We start from the raw sequence: 22830 nt of genomic DNA, 5'->3' as shown, positions 1-22830 counted from the left end.
TATGAGTCATAATAGTACTAAAATTATATTGGAAGATCCCTTACTCCTTAGAAATACATATTGGGATATTTAGGAGTGAAATCTCACAACAACTATACTTCAAAATAATTTAGCAGGGGAAAAATGAACGTAGAAAATTGAGCATTACTGCTAATCTAGATGAGGAAAATATGGGTGCTTATTATGCTATTTCAAGTTTTCCATATGTTTGAAAATTGTCATGCTAAAATTGAAAACAACATAAAAATGGCATACTGATTTGGTAAGATTATTGATAGGATTAAATGAGATACTTATCACACATTCATAGTAGGTGTTCATTAACATTACGTTTAATGTTTTATTTAACATTTATTTTTATTAATTATATATTATTTTATATTAATATTAATGCCACAGCTCATGAGCTTACACATGGGCACACATTCAGCACCTTCTCCTTTCAAAATGTACAGAAACTCTTCCTTTTGGACAACATGATAAATCATGTAACTTAATCCTGTTTCAAAAGATTGTATGTAGATCCCCTTGGGCAGAAGGCCTGATGGCATTGGTGACACTAGTTCATACATGTATTGTATTGTTCATTTCTTTCTGGAAAGATGGATAAGGCAGAGATGACAGTTGTACCTTTGAGGTTAGGCAGATGTGGGTGCACCCCTTAGTTCCACACATATTAATAGCGTGAGCTTCAAAAACATACTGGCTTCATGGAGCATTAGTGTTTTCAGCAACACAACAGGATCATTATGCTATCCAAGGAACCGCCCTGGAGGTTATGTAAGAGCTCATGCACAAATGGGCTAATATGTTCCACACATAGTAGGTGTGAACGATATTAACTGCCTCTCATCCCCTCTTAGAGACCCAAAGGATGAGCAAAGGCCTTTTTGGGGTAGCTTCTTAAAAAGTTTGGCACTGAGTAATCACTGTACCCATCAATCTTTGGTTAGCATCAATCATTTGCGCCTTAATCATTTAAGGAGAAAATCGGAAATGACAAGAAAAGTTTATTGAAACAAGCCACTTTTAGACATGTCCTGGAAGCAAGAGTAATTCTAAAGAAAACCAATATTTAGCATGATGGGTAGGACAAGTCTTGGGGTGCTTATTTTACAGTTAAAGAAACTGAGTCATCAACTGGCCAGAAAGTGGGAAAGTAAGGCCAAACCCTAGGTAGTGGGAGTAGATCCAAGCAGTCTGAGTTTTCCAGACACAGGAAGAACAGGCAGGACAAAAGAAAAGTGGATCTTTTTCTCATTCCTTCAGCGTAGAAGTGGCAAAGCCACAGCAAGGAAAAGCATTCCAACCATGCAGTTGCAAATAGGGGTGATATTGTGAATGCATGGAGCAGCCGATTAATTGGGACAGGAGATCAAGTATCAACAGTCCTTTGAAGATCTGGAGCAGAGCAGTGAGGACCCCTGGGATTTGTGAAGCTCTGAAGCAGGCTGGCAATAAATAAGACCAGGCCTGAGGACTGGAGTTCCCAGAGATGCCCCTTCTCTGAGAGGGACAGTTGATTTTTTATTGCTAGCCTGTGGGGTAGAAGATTCCCATATACAGCCCCAGGAGATGGAGGTGGGGAGAATGTACTTCTGGGAGGCTCAAGTCACATTCCAGGTCTGCTTTCCACAAAGGAAAGATGTTTCTGACAGGTGTGTGTTCCTGCTGCCCCACTGTGTGTGCTGAGCACAGGGAGGCTCCCAGGCACCACAGGTGAGCCTTCTACTAGACTATCAGAAAGAGTCAACAATGAGCCAAAGACATATCCTTAGCTGCAAAACCTGGAGGTGAGTGCAGAGAAGTGAGCACAGAACTTCCAGCCCCCATGTCAGACCCTCAGAGAGGCACCCACACATTTCTTTTTTCACCCATCCTTGCAGCAAATACCCACTGAGCATTACTGCATGACAGACACCAGGCTAGGTGCCGAGGGATTTGAACACTGCAGCTGATCCTCACTCAGTCAGTCGTTCATCCACTCATTCATTCATTCTGCAGGCATTACTGAGCACTGCTCCACACTACTTTCTGAAGTTGCAACAATCAGCAAGACAGATCTTATTCCTGACCTCATGGGTTGACAGTCTAATGACTCTCTGGGGCATTCTGGGGGTCAATGGACCTCAACTTAAAGCCCTTGAACAAGTAGCTTGGCCTCTCACAACCTGTGTTTCTTAACCTATAATTATCCTACCTCTTTACTTATAAAATAGGCATTATCTCACCACAGGGATTCTGTGAGGTTCAGAAATAAAAGATGTGAATGCATGGGAAAAGCCTCAATCCAAGACTCACAGTTGGTGATGACTGTTCTTGGGACATGGGGGAAAGACTTGTAAACTCCCCCTGAGCTATTTACCTACAGACAAAGAAGGCACCAAAAAGCTGTATCAAGTTACATACTCATAAATGCAGGATGGGGAATTTCATAAAGAGACCACTGTGCATGCAGTGACTTATTGAGTGTAGAAGACGGTTGGGGCCCGGCAGAAATAATTTCCAATTACATTTGAACAGCATTAGGGGGTTTACAAAGGCGTTTTTGTAAACTGTAGAGCACCTCAACAAGAGTTGGCCTTGCTCAGGTGTGATTCTGTCGGGGCAGAAGCTGCTTACCTGGTTTGCCCACTCTGGAGGCAACAAAACAACTCCAGTAGCCAGAGAAGATCTTTATACCTGATAGGAGTTGTTAAGAATAAATAAATCCATGGAAAACAGAACTCTATACAGGTCTCTACACATGTGATGTAAAACAATGTCTACACTACAAAAATCCATGAGTTCTTGGGCTTTTTCATGCCACCATGCTGCTACAAACACACACATGCCTATGAGTAATACTCCTTTGCATGTAGTAATTTTCAGCTAGTTGAGATAAGGGAAAAGGAGGTGGGGAGAGGGATGACACAGGGGGGAAATTCACTAAAATCTATCAGGGTTGGGGAAGCAGAAGTCACTTGATAAAGTCTTCTTGGAAGTTGCAACACTTACCCCCGACCACTACAGCAATTTGGGAATCATTGCAGTACAGAGGACCTTTGACGTTAGCCCTGCCTCTCTGATCACAGCTTGATCAGTGCCTGAACCTTTTTGCTGCCCTAATACTACATCAGTCTCAAGTCCTCTCAATGTCCCATCATAATCTGTTTTTAACCCAGTCTGCATAGGAACAGATGTTTGATATAGAAACAGACCCTGCGACTGAAGTGCCTAATTGATGAGAATTCTGTCTCTTTGTCTGAAATTGCTTAGTTTTATTGTGTGTTTGTTTGTTTGGGATTTTTTTAAATGTATTTTTATGGTACTTACTGTTGCTTTCCTAATATAATAGCTGTAGCATAGCTCCTTATAATGACAAAACTCAGAGACACCCACCATCCTCCAGTAGACACTCCACAAAGATGCCTGCTGCAGTTATCAGCAACCTGAGGGTGACGTCTCACTATTCATCCCTGTGGTGCAGCAGCAGGAGGCATAATATGGATTTCCTCATTTTCAGCACCAGCAGAAAATTCCACCCAACTGTATATACATCAACAATTCTGTATTATTTCCAGTATCGAAAAAAGAGAGAGATAAAGACATGTTTGTTCCCTGCCTAAGGCAGGCTGTGACTTTCTTGTTGACCTTTTTCCCACTCATGTGTGGGCCATTTTTAGTCCACTCATGTACCCATCCATAGCTGATACCACAACAGAACCTCAAGAAAACACTATGTGGTGACCAAGAGACATAGAGCCATACCAGTTAAAAAGAAACAAAATTGATCTTATCCTTCCATGTCATCTAGTTCCAAGTGTACTGAGAACCTCTAGTCAATACTTAGCTTCTGTCAGCAAGCCTCCCTGACCCTCGGTGTCTTCATCTTTATATAACCCAGATGCTCACTGTCTCTTCATCCACACATGCTGTTTCTGCTTTGACTTTGGCAACAACTTGATGAAGAAATCAGCTTCTGTGCCAGACTCCACAAGAAATTCAGTAACAGCTGGAAGTTCATGGCTTTGCAAAGAACTTATCCAAAGATTGGTAGAGCCCTGGGAAGGAGGTCAGATCATGCAAACATTCCACTACAGAATCCATACTCTCCAAGGGTTCCTTTAAGGGTTATCTCTCTCAGCTTTTTCCCTCCTCCATACAGCTTCAGTGGACTCTCTCCACACCCAGGCACCTGCCTCCCACAACACCTTCTACCTGGAGAAGATGGTAACCTGTTCCATTTGTCCTCAGAGCATGTCTTCTCCAGCCACCCTTCCCAGGACTTACTTAAATGTTTCTCCGAACAAAGACAGTCCATCCTAGAAGGTGGAGTTGTGGATACAACTCTTTCCTCTACCACAAGAAGAACGGAAAGAGTAATAACATATTCCTCCCCATCCTAGGTTATAACAGAGGACTATGTGAGGGAGGGGGTATAAACAGTTCTTGCACAATGTAAAGTAGTAATCAAATATAAAATATTATGGGCCAGACGCGGTAGCTCACGCCTGTAATCCCAGCACTTTGGGAGGCCGAGGCGGGCGGATCACAAGGTCAGGAGATTGAGACCATCCTGGCTAACACGGTGAAACCCTGTCTCTACAAAAAATACAAAAATTAGCCGGGCGTGTTGGTGGGCGCCTGTAGTCCCAGGTACTCGGAAGGCTGAGGCAGGAGAATGGCGTGAACCCAGGAGGCGGAGCTTGCGGTGAGCCGAGATGGCGCCACTGCACTCCAGCCTGGGCGACAGAGGGAGAATCCGTCTCAAAAATAAATAAATAAATAAATAAATAAATAAATAAATAAATAAATAAAATATTATGATGGTGGTAGTAGCTGTAATGTAATATTAGGAATAGAAGGACCAGTCCACTGTTTTTCACACATTTTTGACCACAATGAACGATAAGAAATCTATTCTGCCACTTGTACATACTATACACAAACATACATGCATGAAACAGTTTTCACAGCTGAAACAGGTTTCACAAAGCAATCCCTACCTTGCTATGTGTAGTTGACTTTAATTTTTTACTCTACTACCTTCTGTTGCATTTCAAATGCTAGTTATGGCCTACAAAATTCATTTCACAACCAGCCAATGAGTCACACACCTTGCTTAGAAGAAACCTGAAGAAGTCCCACTCTCATTCCTTTTTTTTCTGAGACTGAGTCTCACTCTGTTGCCAGGCTGGAGTGCAGTGGCGTGATCTCAGCTCACGGCAACCTCTGCCTCCTGGGTTCAAGCAATTCTCCTGCCTCAGTCTCCCGAGTAGCTGGGACTACAGGCGGCCACCACCACACCCGGGTAATTTTTGTATTTTTTAGCAGAGACGGGGTTTCACCATGTTGGCCAGGCTGGTCTTGAAATCCTGACTTCGTGATCCACCCGCCTTGGCCTCCCAAAGTGCTGGGATTACAGGCGTGAGCCACCGTGCCCAGCCCCTACTCTCATTCTTTAACGATGGAGAAGTTGCAGTTCGTGCATTTTTTAAAAGCAAACATTTACTGACAATCTACTCACAAACACGCTGTGTTGAACTGGGGGAATGAAGAGATAATTGCTGCCCTTGAAGGCATCATAGTCTAGTAAGGGTGAAGAGGCAAAGCTGGATAATAACCTGATCAAGTTTATCCTATACCAGGGAAAGAACTAAAATTAATACTAATACTACCCATCTTTTTAAATTACATGTCTATAGTTTTTAAAAATAGCAAAACTCCTCTTTTAACTGTATTCTTACTATTTTTTTATTTTTAATTAACATATAAAAACTTGGATATATTTATGGTATAAAACTTGATGTTTTGACATATGTATATAATGTGGAATGATTTATCAGTTGAATTAACATCTCCATCACCTCATGTATTGACCAGTTTTTATGATGAAAACATTTAAAATCCACTCTCCTAGCAATTTTCAATTGTATAACACATGATTATTAACTATAGTCACCATGCTGTAAAATAGATCTCCAGTCTAACTGAAACTTCCTACGCTTTGGCCAACATCTCCCCACAGTTGAGGGGAAAAAAAAGAAAAAACCATTTTCATAAATGTTCATGACTTTTGCTCTGTGAATGTAAATCTGCTAGAGGGGGAAGACAAACCTGAGTAGCATAAGACAGAATGCCTGGACTTTAGGAGCCAAAGAATACAAATTCCTAGTTTTTTATAGCATTTTATAGCTTAAAATACTCTTCCATATAACAGTGTTTGTTTTATTTCAGTCTTCACAACAATCCCATTGTATTGCTATTCCCATTTTATGGATAGGAAGCTGAAGCTCAGACAGTGACTCACCCGACGTCACTCAGCCAATGAGTGCAAGAATAATAAATCCTTCATGGATTGTAATGGGAAATAGGAGGCAGCGGAGTTAGGTCCATTTTACAGGAGGCCTGGGTTTCTCTTGATGCAATCGATATAAAATGCTTCAATCCTTCCTAAAAATCAATAAACTTAAAATTATTATAAAGATCACCTCGATGTGTCAATATATCATAAATGGTCCCCATAAACTCTGGTTTATCACCCCTTTCCTGGCACGGATTTCTAGTCTGGGGGTAGATGTCAGGAAGCAGGACTCCAAGACCACTCCCAGCTTCAAGTCTTAAAGTAAGAAACCTACAATGTAAACTAAAAGTTCATTTCTCCCCCGGCCAACCATGGCACTGACTCATATTCTCCACTCCCATAGTGGCTTTCCTTCTCCAAGCTGTTTATTTATTTTCAGGAATTCTCACAAGGCTAATGGCAAAAAAACTGACATTTGTCTAAAAGAGCTCAGACTGAGAAAAAATGCAAAGCCCCTGAAGGGACAGTTGTGTGAACTTGAGAGAGGGGTTTTAAACCCCAGTGGCAAATCAGAGCAAGGGGTCATTGTTAGAATCAGACAGGAGACAAGTTTGACTACAGTTGATCTATGCAAGGCCTAGAATACTTGTAGAAAAAAATGTAAATAAACAGAGAATATATAGTACTTCTATTTGTTGGCCTTACAGAATAATTTTCTTTCTAAATTCCTTTGTCATTAACACACACACCAATACACATATTTACACACAAACAGTACAAATGGAATTTGAAGTGGACTTTATTAAGAATAGTTTATACGTTTATAAAGGCCATCTCAAGTCCAATAACTTGTAAATTGCTTTCTTTGTGGAAGTAGCTGCAATAGTTATTTATAATATTAAATGCAAGATTATAATCGTGTTTTAAATGCCAAATATTTTCAGTACAGGATGGAAAAGAAGACTGAAAAGGCAGGCAAATGTCAAATCAAAAAATGTTTTATGTGGCACATTACGGAAATTATCTTGTAGAAAATAAGCATTCATTGAATAATTGTAAGCAATGCTACTTGCATGACACTACTTGCATTATGAAAGATTACCCTTGCAGCAGAGGGAGGATGTGCTGGAAGAGGGTAAGACTAGGAAAAACTTGGGCATTTGGGCAGATGTTGTAAAATTCCAACAGTAAATGTCAATTGTCCTGAGGAGGTGAGGAGAGAGAAACCTTCATGGGTCTCCTTAATGTCTACAAGTCTTGTAAATGAGGCTTTGATTGCTCTCTATTCCAGACCATCTCTTCAAGGGTTTTTGTATATTGAACAGCATTGGGAGATAATAGATCGTGTCTCCTCCAGAAAAAAGAGGAGGTGTGCTTACAACTGTGGAGGATAGCGGTATTATCTAACTCCTACCCTGCTCTCCAGCAAAGAGTAGGCATGTTTACGACCCATTATAAAAGACTTCGCTTCCCCAAACTCAGGGTGTCTCTCCTGCACTGCACCTCACTGTGTATGCAGGTGTCTTCTGGCTCTCTGTGCATTATCCTGTGGGAATCGGTGCTTGGGAAAATGACACAATAATGCTGACACTGGTGATTGCTTATACTGTGAACAATAAATTGTCCTTTGTCTTTGACTCCTGGGTCTTGAGTCTTCTACCAGCATCCATGAAACTGTGATGGTTTGTCTTGTTCACCTACAATTAGGAGGAAATTTCAGTCCCTTCACAGTCCTTGACACTGGGCTATAATTGCTACAGCCAGGAATGGAGAGAAGGGAATGAACAGGAAAGAAATTTAACTGGGTTTGGACAGTAAATAAAGAAAAATATTAAATTTGAAATAAATGCATTTTTCCTCTTTAATACTTCCCTCCTTCCCAAGGACATGTCTGTGAATCTACTCAATTCTTAGTCTTTTGTATTGCTAAAAGAAGTAGGAATGAGAGAGAAATCTGAGAGGTACATAAGGTTATGGAATTGATTTACATCAGAAAGAGTCCAGAGTAAACCATGAAACAACAAATGAGAAGGGGTAGTAAAAGATCTTGGGTTTGAGGATAGTTGCAAGCTGGGTTTGAAGAGAGGAAGTTTTTCAGGGAAAGGGGAAAAAGGAACTCTTCAGGTATAGGATAGAGGAAGAAAGACATGTAGCTATAGATAAAAATAAAAACAGAGAAAGGCAAAAATGAGAAAAGCAGATTTCAAAGTTCGCTGTGCATTATGCGTGGAATATTTTGGGGGGATTCTTTAGAAGATTCAGTAATAGTTTAAAATGTTTTCATTTTTATTTGTTCTGCTTTTTTTTGTTGTTTGTTTCCAGACTGCTGTTTATTTGTCTATGTTTACAATTAAAGGCTCACCTTGAGACAAGAGCTAACAGGCCAAGATATAAGTGGGTTACAGATGCAAAACTGATGAGACAGTGATTGAGTAGCTGAGCCAAACTTTTTTAAAGGAGGAATCTGTTACAGCACTCAGGTTTCTATCTTAAATATATGATTTTATAGGGTGCCATTTACCACACTAGATTATACAGGTGGAGGAGCAGGTTTGAGGTGAATGTTATAGGGAATGATCTTGAACTTGTTGAGGTGGGCGTGCCTAACGAACATGCAAGTAGAGTAGCCCGAGCTAGAGTCAGTAGCAATGATAAAGCACCTGCAGCAGTGGAATTGGGTGAAAGACTGTTGCCAAGGGTGGATCTCTGGATCATTTAACAGAGACTGAGAAAGGCCAGGGAGGTAGAAGAAAACTGGGAGAAATGGTATCATGAAAGCTAAAAGAAGACTGCATGTCAAGAAAGAGGATCAAACACCGCAGTAGGATCCAGGAAGACAAAGACTGAGATTGTTCCAATACTTGCCAATCAAGATGACAGTGAAGTAATATTTAAACACTCATTCTTATCTAAAAAATAAAAATAGCAATAGGAGATATAAAAGATATTTTTAAAAATTTATTTTAGACTCAAGGTGTACCTCTATGGGTTTGTTATATGGATATATTGCATAATACTGGGGTTGAGGCTGCTATCGAACCTATCACCCAAATAGTGAACATAGTACTCAATAGGTGGTTTTTCAACCCTTGCCTCCTTTTCTCCTCCCCCTCTGTTGGATTCCCCAGTGTCTATTGTTTTCATCTTTATTACCATGTGAACCCATTGTTTAGCTCCCACTTACAAGTGAGAACACACAGTATTTGATCTTCTGTTTCTGCATTAGTTCACTCAGGATAATGGCCTCCAGCTGCACCCATGTTGCTGCAAAGAACACAATTTCATTTTTCTTATGACTGTATACTATTCCAGGGAGTATAGGTACCATGTTTTCTTTATCCAATCCACCATTTTGGGGCACCTAGGTTGAATACATGACTTTGCTATCATGTTGCAATAAATACATGCGTGCAGATGCCTTTCTGATAGAATGGCTTATTTTCCTTTCAGTAGATAACCAGTAATGAGATGCTGGGTCAAATGGTAGTTATACTTTAAGTTCTTTGAAAAATCTCCAAATTATTTTCCACAGGGTTTGAACTAATTTACATTTCCACCAAAAGTGTATAAGCATTCCCTTTTCTCCATATTCTCACCAACATTTATTGTTTTGTGACATTTTAGTGATAGCCATTCTGACTAGTGTGAGATGATATCTCATTATGATCTTAATTTACATTTCTCTCATCATTTGTAATGCTGAGCATTTATTCATATGTTTGTGGGCCACTTGTATGTCTTCTTTTGAGAAGTGTCTATTCATGCCCTTTGCCCATTTTTCAATGGGGCTATTTGTTTTTCTCTTGTTGAGTCGTTTATGTTCCTTATAGATTCTAGATATTAGTTATTTGTTGGATGTGTAGTTTGCAAATAATTTCTCCCATTATGTAGGATGTCTGTTTATTCTCTCAATGGCTTCCTTTGCTGTGGAGAAGCTCTTTCACTTAATTAGGCTCCAACTGTCTTTTTGTTTTTGTTTTTGTTGATTTCATTTTTAAAGTCTTGGTTATAAATTATTTGCATAGCCTGGTGTTCAGAAGAATTATTCCTAAGTTTTCTTTGAGGATTTTTATAGTTTGAGGTCTTACCTTTGAGTCTTTAATCCATTTTGAGTTAATACTTGTGTATTGTGAGAGGCAGTGGTCTAGTTTTTTTCTTCTGCGTATGACTCACTAGTTATTCCAGCACCATTCATTGAATAGTGTCCTTACCTCATTGTTTATTTTTGTCAACTTTGCCAAACATCAGTTGGTTGCAGATGTGTCTTTGTTTCTGGGTTCTCTAACCTATTCCATTGATAAATATATATATATAAAAGCAGTTACTATAGCCTTGAAGTATAGTTTGAAGTTGGGTAATGTGATACCTGTGGCTTTGGGTTTTTTTTGTATTTTTTGTTTTGTTTTGTTTTGTTTGTTTTTGTTTTTGTTTTGCTTAGGATTCCTTTGGCTATTCAGGCTCTTTGGTTTTACATAAATTTTAGAATTACTTTTCTTAATTCTATGAAAAATTACATTGGTAATTGGATAGGAATTGCATTAAAACTCAAGATTGCTCAGTGAAGTCTCAGGATACAAAATCAATGTGCAAAAATCACAAGCATTCCTATACACCAATACAAGATAAACAGAGAGCCAAATCATGAGTGAACTCCCATTCACAATTGCTACAAAGAGAATAAAATACCTAGGAATACAACTTACAAGGGATGTGAAGGGCCTCTTCAAGGAGAACTACAAACCACTGCTCGACGAAATAAGAGAGGACACAGACAAATGGAAAAACATTCCATGCCCATTCATAGGAAGAATCAATATTGTGAAAATGGCCATACTGCCCAAAGTAATTTACAGATTCAATGCTATTCCCATCAAGCTATCATTGATTTTCTTCACAGAATTAGAAAAAACTATTTTAAAGTTCATATGGAACCAAAAAAGAGCCCATTTAGCCAAGACAATTCTAAGCAAAAAGAACAAAGCTGGAGGCATCATGCTACCTGACTTCAAACTATACTACAAGATTACAGTAACCAAAACAGCATGGTACTGGTACTAAAACAGATATATAGGCCAATGGAACAGAACAGAGGCCTCAGAAGTAACGCCACACATCTACAACCATCTGATCTTTGACAAAGCTGACAAAACCAAACAATGGGGAAAGGATTCCCTATTTAATAAATCGTGTTGGGAAAACTGGCTAGTGATATGCAGAAAACTGAAACTGTGTCCCCTCCTTACACCTTATACAAAAATTAACTCAAGATGGAATAAAGATTTAAACATAAGACCTAAAGCCATAAAAACCCTAGAAGAAAGCCTAGGCAATATCATTCAGCAAATAGGCATGGGCAAAGACTTCATGACTCAAACACCAAAAGCAATGGCAACAAAAGCCAAAATTAACAAATTGGATCTAATTACAGTAAAGAACTTCTGCACAGCAAAAGAAGCCATCATGAGAATAAACAGGCAATCTTCAGAATGGGAGAAAATTTTGGTAATCTATCCATCTGACAAAGGATTAATATCCAGAATCTACAAGGAACATAAACAAATTTACAAGAAAAAAGACAAACAACCCCATCAAAAAGTGGGCAAAGGACATGAACAGACACTTCTCAAAAGAAGACATTTATGTGGCCAACAAACATATGAAAAAAAGCTCATCATCACTGGTCATTAGAGAAATGCAAATCAAAACCACAATGAGATACCATCTTATGCCAGTTAGAATAGTGATTGTTAAAGAGTCAGGAAACAACAGATGCTGGAGAGGATGTGGACAAATTAGAATGCTTTTACACCGTTGGTGGGAGTGTAACTTAGTTCAATCATTGTGGAAGGCAGTGTGATGATTCCTGAGGGATCTAGAACCAGAAATACCATTTGACCCAGCAATCCTATTACTGGGTATATACCCAAAGGATTATAAATCATGCTGCTATAAAGACACATGCATACATATGTTTATTGCAGCACTGTTCACAATAGCAAAGACTTGGAACCAACCCGAATGCCCATCAATGATAGACTGGATAAAGAAAATGTGGCACATATAAACCAAGGAATACTACGCAGCCATAAAAAAGAATGAGTTCTTGTCCTCTGTAGGGACATGGATGAAGCTGGAAACCATCATTCTCAGCAAACTAACACAAGAACAGAAAACCAAACACTGCATGTTCTCACTCATAAATGGGAGTTGAGGCCGGGCGCGGTGGCTCAAGCCTGTAATCCCAGCACTTTGGGAGGCCGAGACGGGCGGATCACGAGTTCAGGAGATCAAGACTATCCTGGCTAACACGGTGAAACCCCGTCTCTACTAAAATACAAAAAAAATTAGCTGGGCAAGGTGGCGGGCGCCTGTACTCCCAGCTACTCGGGAGGCTGAGGCAGGAGAATGGCATGAACCCGGGAGGCGGGGCTTGCAGTGAGCTGAGATCCGGCCACTGCACTCCAGCCTGGGCAACAGAGCCAGACTCCGTCTCAAAAAAAAAAAATAAATGGGAGTTGAACAATGAGAATACATGGGCACAGGGCAGAGAACATCACACACTGGGGCCTGTCAGGGGGTGAGAGACTAGGGGAGAGATAGCATTAGGGATACCCAATGTAGATGACAGGTTGATGGGTGCAACAAACCACCATGGCATGTGTATACCAATGTAACAAACCTGCACATTCTGCACATGTATCCCAGAACTTAAAGTATTAAAAAAAGAAAAAAAAAAGAAAAAAAAAAACCTGAAGATTGCTTTGGGTTGTAAAGACATGTTAAAATTATTGATTCTTCTAATACATGATCATGAAATGTATTTCTATTTGTTGGTGTCATCACTGAGTTCTTTCATCAGTATTGTCAACAAAATAGCACACTGAATTCAGCAATACCTCAAAAAGATAATTCATCAAAATCAAGTGGGCTTTATTCCTGGAATGCAAGGATGGTTCAACACATGAAAATCAATAAATGCAATTCACTACATAAACTGAAAACAAAACGAAAACCATATGATTATCTCAATATATGCAGAAAAAGGATTTGATAAAATCTAATGTTCCTTCTTGATAAAAATTCTCACAAACTAGGCATCAAAGGAACATATTTTAACTTAATAAGAGCCATCTATGACAAACCCACAGACAACATTATACTAAATGGGCAGAAGCTAAAAGCATTTTCCCTAAAAACTGGAACAGGAAAAGAATGACCACTCTCACCACTCCCATTCAACATAATATTGGAAGTCCCTGACAGAACAATTAGGCAAGAAAAGGAAATAAAAGGCATCCAAAGAGGAAAAGAGGAATTCAAATTATCTCTGTTCACTGACCATATGATTATACCTAGAAAACACTAACGATTCCTCCAAAAGACTCCTAGATCTGATAAAAGACTTTAGTAAAGTTTCAGAATAAAAAACCAACATACGAAAATTGGAAGAATTTCTATACACCAACAGTGTTCACAATGAGAACCAAATCAAGAACACAATCTCATTTACAGTAGTTACAAAAAAAATACCTAGGAATGCATCTAACCAAGGAGGTGAAAGACTTGAAAAAATAATCATATTTTTAAACAAGGTATGCAACCCTGTAGGCCACATGTGGAAGAGAAGCACCTAGCAATAAGTGGTAAGAGAAATGAGGTCTATAGAGCACTGGGTCAAAAGCCAGCAGGGGCAGTCAAGACTTCATAACTGAGATGGGCAGAGGCCCATGGAGTGTGATGGGATGGAATCCAGCATCAAACTCATGAAACCTGGGGCTGACCAGGAATCTGCCACACATAGAAGATGACTAAGAAAGCTATGTAGCAGATATCAAACTGGTGTCTGGGTCAGCCAGGAGCAGAGGCAGCCCTGAGGCCAGCTAGGTCCACTGTAGATCACCAGTATATTCTCTCCATGCAGTTCTCCCTTCTCCAACGCAAGCATCCATTTGCCTTGGCCTTCCAGAACTCCCAGCTCTGTTATCTCAACTAGGGAAACCACAGACTCTGCTCAGCTCACCCATCCCTTCATCACATCCTGGAAACTCTCTCCAGGGAGTAAGCAGAGAAAATCATAGCTCACCTCACATGCCTCCCTACTCTTAGGGATCACTGCCCTGCATTGCCTAATGTCTAGTATGTGAAAAACATTTTCTTATATTCTCTACAGTTTTCCATTTTCTTATGTGTGAAGGTAAATCTGGTCCCTATTATTCCACCTTGGCCAGAAGCAGAAATTGCTCCTAAATGTAATCTGTCTGTACATGGTTCACTCCCAAATTTATACTTCCAGCCCTTGCCTCTTCCTCACACTCTAGTTATCTATCTGACAGCTTCATTCAGATGCCTAATCATTACCTCAAACATAGAATGCCTAGAAGAGTCTCGTTGATTTACTGCCTGAAGTCTGAACCTGTTTTTCCCCTCCCTTGCCCCAGTTCTCCTCTCCTTAGTCTGTGGCATCCTTGTCTTCTGACTTAGGCAAGGAGTTCATGATCCTTTCCATTCCCTCCACCAAACCCTCCCCACCATACACACATACATACTCACAGTCAAATAATCAACAATGTCTGAACAATGAAATCAATATGTATTTTTATTTCATCACAATACATATTGCATTTGTCCTCTACTTCCTGCTTTCACGCAAGTTCAGACTACCAGCATCTCTCACTTTGAATATCACTGTGGCCTCTCACTGGTCTTCTTTGTTCAACTCATGCCCCTTCCACACTATGTTCTACATAGCTGATGGAATAATATTTTTAAAATATTTATCTAACCATTCTAACCATATCGTTCCTCTGCAAAAGCTTCCTCAACATCTTTTCACTGTGCTTTGAGTAAAATCTGAAGCCCTTGCTGTGGTCTCCAAGGCACTGCATAATCTGGACTTTGTTCCCATCTCCTATCTTTCCCACAGCACACCAAATGCACTGGCCTCTATTCCATTCCTTGAGCATGCAAGGCCACTTCTGCCCTAGGGTCTTTACATGTGCTGTTCCCTCTACCTTAGAATGAGTACTCATTTAAATGCAATTCCCCAGCTGCCTACCTTGCCTCACCCTTGTCCTGACCCTGGGCAGCAAGGATACTGTTGGGGAAATTAGGAAAACAGATCAGATAAGAGGAGACAGTGCCCGAGGTAACAGACAGAAGTAGGCCAGTCTGGAGAAATGGAGAGACCTGGAACTACCAGTGCTCCCTCTGCAGTTCACATTACACCTGCCTCCTCACTCACTCTGCCTACAAGCACCTTAGCCTTTCTTTCTGTCTTTCTTTTTTTTTTCTTTTTTTATTATTATACTTTATGTTCTAGGGTACATGTGCACAACGTGCAGGTTTGTTCATATGTATACATATGCCATGTTGGTGTGCTGCACCCATTAACTCATCATTTACATTAGGTCTATCTCCTAATGCTATCCCTCCCCACTTCCCCCACCCCACAACAGGCCCTGGTGTGTGATGTTCCCCTTCCTGTGTCCAAGTGATCTCATTGTTCAATTCCCACCTATGAGTGAGAACATGCGGTGTTTGATTTTCTGTTCTTGCAATAGTTTGCTGAGAATGATGGTTTCCAGCTTCATCCATGTCCCTACAAAGGACATGAACTCATCCTTTTTTATGGCTGCATGGTATTCCATGGTGTATATGTGCCACATTTTCTTAATCCAGTCTGTCATTGACGGATATTTAGGTTGGTTCCAAGTCTTTGCTATTGTGAATAGTGCTGCAATAAACATCCGTGTGCATGTGTCTTTATAGCAGCATGATTTATAATCCTTTGGTTATATACCCAGTAATGGGACGGCTTAAGTGGATTGTTTATCATTTTTTGTAAGTCTTCAGAGTCAATTATTTTAGTCATTTATTACCTCACTAGTCACAAGTGGCATTTTTCGCTAAAAGGGAGCTCCAAAAACACGTTAGGAAAGGTTTGGGATTCACAGACTCAGAATTCTGGGGCATGATAGCCGAAAAGAAATAGGAAATCATTCATATAGTCTGGAAATTCTTGAATCACAGCCCCGCAAAATGCTTCTGTCTTGGTGCTAGGCAAGGTGTTCCAGTAGGAAATCTAAAAATTCATAAAATCTTCCTAGTCTGTAGGTAGCGTGGTTTGAGTTAGGGGGAATTAAATAAGTATATTAATAATTACTGAATTTAAGTTTTCCTAAAAAGCATTTTTCTACCATATTTAATGTTTGTCTCCTGTCTTTATTTCATTTTAGATAAATGAGACTTAGCAGAATATCATGAACAGTTATTTATCATTTAACACAATAACTCTTGAATTCTGCTAGGAATAATAGGACCTTCAAGAGCTCTGTCTCCAGTGCATGACTGAGAAATAGAGATCTATCCCTCCTTGATTTCCAATATAATAAATTGAGATGCCCAAATTCACCACATAAGTTGACAAATCTGGGACTCCCACTCCAACCAGTACTATTCCTATTACAATCCATCCTTTTCCCAGTTATTGCTTGTCCAAGCAGGTTTGCTTCTCCTATCAGTCAGGATGGCCTCAGTTATGCTGCAGTAACAAACAGCCACAAAATCTCTGAGGTACAAACACATTAATATTTTGCCTTTATGCCCACCTCCAGTGCAGGTAGATATGGGAGGAAATGGAAAGAGGGCTCTGTCATCCTAATCACTCAACGATCTAAGTTGAGGGATGCTTCACCTAGATCCATGCTTGCAAACGTGAAAAGGGAATGTGCAAAATCTGCACTGAATTTTTAAACTTCTGCCCAGAAGGGACACAGGCCACTTCTGTTCAAATTGTATTGGCTAAAGCAAGTCATGGCCATAGCTGATTTCAAAACGGACCAGGAAGTACACATTTACCATGAGGAGAAGCATTTGGTAAACAGCTCTAAAGATTATCACACTTCCCTATACACTCCTTTTTTTTTTTTTTTTTCTTTTATATATATATAGAGTCTTGCACTTGTTGACCAGGCTGGAGTGCAGTGGCATGATCTCAGCTCACTGCACCCTCCACCTCCTGGGTTCAAGCAATTCTTCTGCCTCTGCCTCTGCCTCCCAAGTGGCTCGGATTACAGGTGCTCACCACCACACCTGGCTAATTTTTGTATTTTTAGTAGAGACAAGGTTTCACCATGTTGACCAGGCTGATCTCAAACTCCTGACCTTGTGATCTGCCCGCCTCGGCCTCCCAAAGGGCTGGGATTACAGGCGTGAGCCACTGCACCCGACCCCCTACACACTTTATAAAGGAGGGAGGAGGAAGTAAAACGGAGGAAGAAGAAAAAGAAGGAGGAGTAGAGGGAGGAGAGGGACACAGACAAGGAAGGAGGGCAGCAGCAGAGGAATAAGAAAAAGAAGTAGATGGTGGTGGAAGAAAAAAAGAATGAGAAGAAAAAAAGGAGAAGAAAGAGGAAGAGAATAAGAAAAACAAGAGGAAAAAAGGGAGGAAAGATAAAAACTGATGCGCTAAAGGATTAGAAGGGTTATATTAATATTTTCTTAGTAAAATGTATGATCCTGGATAATTTGCTGAATCTCCCAAAGTCTCAGTTTCCTCACCTGTATAGAACTAATAGTACCTACCACATACAGTTATTGTGGAATTCAATTAAATAGTTTGTGCAAGATGCTTCCCATATTTCCTGGCACAGAGTGCTTAACAAGTATCATTTGTCTCATATATTAAAGTTTTCAAAGCACTTTCAAGTACATCAGCAACTAACCTGTAAATGCAATAACAGGAGATTATTGTTATCCACAGTTCACAGATGTGGATATGGAGGTCAGCAAAATCGAGGTGCCCAAGTTGTTACATGTAGGATGAGGCTGGGGAGGAGCTCAGGGCCCAGGTCTTTGGACTCTAACCCAGCACTCTTGCCTGTATGTTTTTCTCCTCCCTCTCTTTTCAAGGGTCCTATTTTTAAAACTCACTTACGACTGATGAATATTAAGCATATATCAAAATGAATGACTGAAAAATTAAAATGTAAACTTGTGGATTTGACTCGGGCCAGAAGACATAACACCTGTGTTAGCAGAAGTCAGTGGAAAGCCTCCGGACATATTTCAGGAACATTTTTCACACATGTTAACAAAAAACTCACTTGGCTGCACACAGAAGACAGACATGCCCAAGGACTTCAAGGGTCCCCGAGTGAGATCATACCCTCCCAGGAAGGAGGCCCTGGAGACAGGGAATCAGGCTGTTGTGTTTTCCATTCAGGGCTGCATGCATTGTTGCATTTGGTAAATATCAAGCCATCGACTGTGTAAAAGGATGAGCTATGCTGAAAGGCAGCTGGAAACAGATGTGACACGAACACATTTGCCTTTCTGTCTTAGTCTGGGGAGAGACTGATTTCTTAGTTCTGAAAGTGAAAGTAAGTAAGTAAGAGAGAGCTCAGCCAGGCACGGTGGCTCACGCCTGTAATCCCAGCACTTTGGGAGGCCAAGGCGGGTAGATCATCCAAGGTCAAGAGTTCGAGACCAGCCTGGCCAACCCGGAGAAACCTAGTCTCTACTAAAAGTACAAAAATTAGATGGGTGTGATGGCAGGTGCCTGTAATCCCAGCTACTCAGGAGGCTGAGGCAGGAGAATTGCTTGAACCCGGGAGACGGAGGTTGCAGTGAGCTGAGATTGCACCATTGCACTGCAGCCTGGGAGACATAGTGAGACTTTGGCTCAAAAAAAAAAAAAAAGAAAAAACCAGAGAAAGCCCAGACCCTCCAGATAGACAAATGCAAGCTTCCTTGCCACCTCCTACCATTCCCAGCCAACTGCTCAGGGAGAGAAAAGTCTCTAGGCCAGGACTGAGTAAGAGTTGCAGCTCTTACCCTCCAGCCAGGATCTAATGACACAGAGAAAGTAGAGCATGGGTTGGGTATTGTCCCAGCAGCCCGCACATCCTAAGAAGCACATTCTGCCTCCCTTCTGAGACCTCCGGAGCTCTCGAGAAACTCATCTCTGGCGCCACCTCCTCCAGTGTTCCTGCCCCACTGGCTCCCATCATCCTCATTTCCTTTTGCCTCACAGTGACCTCATCATTGATACCTTGGTGGGTCTCTGACTGTTTCATGTGTAATGAAATATGGGAAAATGCATTTCCCTCAATATCAGGAGATCTGGGGAAGGTTAGGCCAGCCAGGTGAGGTTGAGGTTCAAGTGAAGTGAGCTTGAACCTTTTACACTAGAGGAGCCATGTACAATGGGGTGTAGACCTGTCTGGGGTGGGTGATTTAGAAAACATCAGACCTAACGTCGGAAGCCTACAAGGTGGGAAAAGCTGGGTGCTAAAAACCAGAATTCTTATCCTTTACTCTCAAATATTTCTTAAAGTTACTAAACCCACAAAATGTACCCATACGAGTATATATTTTTTAATAAATAAAATGGCAAAGGAGCCAAGGTCTGTTTCCCAACTGGCCCAGATCCAATCCCAGATGGTACCCAGAGTTGCAGGAACAGAAACAGAGGAGGCCATGAGAAAGATGATCAAGAATTTGCAGAAATTTCAAGAAAACGCTCTGGATTCTCACCACCAAAAAGACTGGATGTTCAAACTAAGTCTACCTGAAGTCCCAAGGGACAGCTGAGTTACTTTTGTGTATTTCCATTAATTTAGTTTTCCCATAAGCTTTTTGAGGATAGAAATCAAATCTTGATTAGCACTGAATTACTACCTCCCCAATACCTTTGCACACAGTTGGTGTTTAATGACTACTGATGCATTCAATTGTTTTCAGAAGCCCCTATGCACCCAGCTCACTAAAGTACTGACAATAGACAGGAAGATGAAATAGCCACCAACGCCCTTAATCAGGAGAACAGACAGCTGGGGTTTTCATTGCTGCTCAGTTCTTTGCTAGTTATGCCACCTGGACAAAGTGCTTAGCCTCTCTGAGCCTCAGTTTCCATCAGTAAAATGAGCATTAAAAATCTAATTAAAAGATTGAGTAAAACAATGATGAAATTAAAGAGATGCACAAAGCATAAATGGCTATACAAATAGTTTCTTCATCTTATTATAATATTGCTAACATTTTGAGGGTGCCACTAGGAAAGAAATGAGTTTCAGTGCAAGCCCTTTGCATGTCTGCATGTCTTTGAAACATACTTGCTCGTAACTACCATGCAGACACAGAAAACAAAGGCCTCTAATGCAGGGTTCCCCAACCCCTGGGCTGTGGACCGGTACCGGTCTGTGGCCTGTTAGGAACTGAGCTACACAGCAGGAGGCGAGCAGCAGGTGAGCAAGCATTACTGCATTAGTGCCTGAGCTCCACCTCTCCTCAGATCACAGAAGGCATTAGATTCTCATAGAAGCATGAACCCCACTGTGAACTGTGCATGTGAGGGATCTAGGTTGCATGCTCCTTGTGAGAATCTAACTAATGCCTGATAATTTGAGGTGGAACAGTTTCATCCCAAAACCATCCCCACCTGCACCATCCATGAATAAATCGTCTTCCATGAAACAGGTCCTGGGTGCCAAAAAGGTTGAGGACCACTGCTCTAATGTGTCTTGCAAAAACGTTCTTTGCTCAACATCATCCCATCCTTGCCTCTCTTGCCAGCCCTATCTCTATCTCCATCTCTCTGTGTCTCCAGATCATCTCTGGGTCTGAGCATCTACCCTACTCTCCAGCTCTTCCGTCCTCTGCTCTTGGTTACAGTGTCTCTGTGTCCAAAGCTCTTGCCTTTCTAATCCTGTTGTTGCCAGTCAGCACCTGTCTTGCTGCCTCTTTTGCTTCCATCTTTGCCTCTCTTTCTCCATGGCCTTATAACTCCCTCCTCTGTTCATCTCTGTCTCTCTTATGTTTCTATCCTTTCACTGTCTTTCTTTCTTGCCCTCCCACCCTCAAGCACCACCTCTTTTAGAGCAGAAGTTTTTATTTTTTGTAACATTCAACTTATTTTTTTCTTTCATTGACTTTGCTTTTGGTATTGTATTTAAAAACAAATCACAAACCCAAGGTTATAAAAATTTTCTCCTGTGTTTTCGTTAAAAGTTTCACAGTTTTGCATGTTATGTTCTCATCTATGATCCTTTTTTTTAGCTTTATGGAGGTAGAGTCCATATACCAAAAAAAAAAAAAAAATGCACACGTTTAATGCACACATCTTGATGTGTTACCTCTCTATTTAGTTCTGCCTCTTTCTCTCCTTGTCCCTCTCCTTCCTCTGTTCCTCTCTGTGTCCTTATCTTGTTTCTGGATCATTCCTGCCCATTACTCTGTGTCAGGGCCCACCTCTCTTTCTTTCTTCTTTATTCAGTGGCACCCACAGAGACTGAGCTCTCCTCAGCAGTGTAACTGTTCATGCCAACCTCTCCCTGAATTCCCCACACTCCGTAACCATCCCTCACTAGATCTCTCAGGTCTGTCTAAATCTCTCGTTTTCTTTAGGCAGGAGTGAGGCTTGTGTTCAGACATATAGCAGAGCCCTGGTCAAGACACAGAGGGAAGGCACATTTCAGCCCCCACTCTGCCTGGGGGAAAAGCCCCAAGAGAAAGTCAGTTCAGGATGGGTCCAAAACCAGGCCACCCAGAGGCTCCACAAACTCGTGGATAGCATTTATCTTTCATCAACCTCAAGATATTTTTTCTATATTTTTCTGACACCCCAAATCATATGTGCATACAGTAGAAAATTTAGACAGTATAACAGGCTGGGCATGGTGGCTTATGCCTATAATCCCAGCACTTTGGGAGGCCAAGATAGACAGATCACTTGAGGTGAGGAGTTCGAGACCATTCTGGCCAACATGGTGAAACCCTGTCTCTACCAAAAATACAAAAGTTAGCCTGGCATGGCGGTAGGCACCTGTAGTCCCAACTACTTGGGAGGCTGAGGCAGGAGAATCACTTGAACCCGGGAGGCAGAGGTTGTAGTGAGCTGAGATCACACCATTGCACTCCAGCCTGGGCAACAAGAGCAAAACTATGTCTAAAAAAAAAAGAAAAAGAAAAAGAAAAGTTAGACAGTGTAAGAAACAGTAAAAGCATAGAAAGAAAAGTGACTCATTTTCCCACCACTCAGAGGAGACCACTGCTGTCATTTGCCATTATTTTCCTCAGGCTTTTTCTCATGCGTATTTTTTATCCTTACATAAAACAGATCACAGTAGATACAGAATTATGTAATCTCTTTGTTGTTTTAATATCCTACCATATTTATTTTCTTTTATCCTTGAAAGTTTTTCACAAATATGGTTTTCTTTCCTCATGGGAGGGGAAAAAACGAGAAACTTTCAGTGCTTCCCCATTTCTCACAGGAGAAATCAAAATATTTTATCATGGTTACCATTATAGCACCATCCATTATGATTCCAAAACACCATAGTCTGCACTACAGCCACATGAGGATTTTTCTGTTTCCAAAATGCCTAAGTTCACCTTTCCCAGGGGGTCTTTGCAGAAGCTCTTCTCTCTGTCTAAAATACAAGTGCCTGCATTTCCTCTGGAAATCTTCCCTGATCCCACAAGTTTTGCCTCTCCCACCTTGACATCTGGGAAAGATGCCCCATAATATTGCATGCTTCCCC

At 40.9% G+C, this 22830-nt stretch overlaps 1 long non-coding RNA gene across 1 annotated transcript in view; it reads right to left on the bottom strand.

The window, feature by feature from the left end:
- Positions 1 to 5966: 5966 nt before the first annotated feature.
- LOC105487932 (uncharacterized) overlaps positions 5967 to 22830 on the bottom strand; it is a 31212-nt gene continuing 14348 nt past the window's right edge. The window contains exon 3 of the long non-coding RNA XR_011621469.1: positions 5967 to 6435. This is a non-coding gene — a long non-coding RNA (uncharacterized lncRNA). The remainder of the gene's footprint in view (positions 6436 to 22830) is intronic.

Source organism: Macaca nemestrina, chromosome 3 (genome assembly GCF_043159975.1).
Source record: "Macaca nemestrina isolate mMacNem1 chromosome 3, mMacNem.hap1, whole genome shotgun sequence".
Classification (NCBI taxonomy): Eukaryota; Metazoa; Chordata; class Mammalia; order Primates; family Cercopithecidae; genus Macaca; species Macaca nemestrina.
Note: the sequence above shows the minus strand (reverse complement) of the source record. Positions and strands in the feature narration are given on the sequence as shown.